Raw genomic sequence first — 1,822 nt, forward strand, 5'->3', positions numbered from 1 at the left:
AGACAAGAAAGTGGATAAGGAGGACAAAGAAAAGGTTGATAAGGAGAAAGAATACTGGGTTCTCTATTTTGATGGAGCATCAAAAACAAATTCAAGTGGAGCAGGTTTGGTTTTACAAAGCCCTGATGGGTTCTTAATTGAGTATGCCATGAAGTTAGACTTCCCAACCAAAAATAATGAGGAAGAATATGAAGCTCTGATAGCTGGTCTTGGCTTAGCAGGGACACTTAGAGTCAAGAACTTAAAAGTCTGTGGAGACTCGAAGCTGGTCATATCCCAGGTGAAGGGAGAGTTTAAGACAAGGGATGATACGATGGCTAAATATGTTCGCCTAGTAAGGGCTGTGATGACCCAATTCGATGAATGCCATGTTGAGCACATTCCGAGGGAGGAAAATGCTAAGGAAGATACATTATCAAAGTTTGCTTCATCTGAGATAGAGGAAAGTTCAGGAAGTGTCTACTTCCATGTTCTGAAGACATGGAGCATTGATGTTAAGCTTGTAGCTCCTATAGGTCTGGGGACGTCATGGATAGATCCCATTAAGACTCACATTCAAACTGGTTGGTTGTCGAACGATGCTACTGAAGCACGAAAATTGGCTGTTCGAGCACTAAGATACTCTTTGATAGATGGAATCCTGTACAAAAGATCTTTCGTGGTTCCTTACTTAAGGTGTCTCAGGCCCGATGAGGCACGCTTGGATCTTGAAGAAGTACATGAAGGTATCTGTGGGCAACACTTGGGGGGCAGGGCTTTAGCTTATAAGATAACCCGTTTAGGCTTCTATTGGCCAGAAATGATGGCTGATGCCAAAAAATATGTGAAAAAGTGTGACCGCTGTCAGAAGCATGCACCAGTCGTTAGACAACCCCCCGAGATGCTGACCACCATCAACTCGCCCATCCCCTTTGCTATGTGGGGAACGGATATACTGGGGCCTTTCCCCATGGCCACGACACAAAGGAAGTTCCTGATTGTAGCCATTGATTATTTTACTAAGTGGATTGAAGCCAAGCCTTTGGCCAAATTCACAACTAAGCAGGTTGCACAATTCCTGTGGGAAAATATCATGTGCCGATATGGAATTCCCCGCATCCTAGTCACTGACAATGGAACATAATTTAACAATGAGGAATTCAAGAAGTATTGTGAGGAGAATGAAATTGAGTTATAATTCACCTCTGTGGCTCACCCGCAAGCCAATGGGCAAGCGGAAGTGGTGAATCGAATAATCCTGGATGGACTTAAGAAGAGGATCGAGAAGTCGAGGAATAACTGGGTTGATGAAATACTCCCAATACTATGGGCCTATAGGACTACCTGTAGAGTCACGATTGGAGCAACTCCCTTCATGTTAGCATATGGGGCAGAAGCAGTTGTTCCTGTAGAGATATCACATTCCTCCCCCAAGATTCAAGCTTTCAATGCTGAGGAAAATGAGGAAGGGAAAAGGTTAGCCCTGGATCTAATTGATGAAGTGCTAGATGAGGCACATGCGAAGATAGTGGAATATCGAAAAAAGGCTTCGTTTTACTACAACCTAAGAGTTAAAGAAAGGTTCTTCAAACAGGGTGACTTAGTCTTGAGAAAGGTAGAAGCTTCTGGTGTAGGGCAGAAAGGGAAGCTTGCCCCAAATTGGGAAGGGCCATAACAAGGTCAAGAGTGTTCAAGGTAGAGGAACCTACAAGCTGAAGATTATGGATGGTTTTGAAGTTCCGAGAACTTGGCATGCATAAAACCTAAAGGTTTACTATGTATGAAATGATTGAGAATGATTCTCACTTGTCAAGATGACAAGTAGGTTGAAAAGCACCTTGAA

The sequence above is a fragment of the Apium graveolens genome, chromosome 8, assembly GCF_009905375.1.
Source record: "Apium graveolens cultivar Ventura chromosome 8, ASM990537v1, whole genome shotgun sequence".
Taxonomy (NCBI): Eukaryota; Viridiplantae; Streptophyta; class Magnoliopsida; order Apiales; family Apiaceae; genus Apium; species Apium graveolens.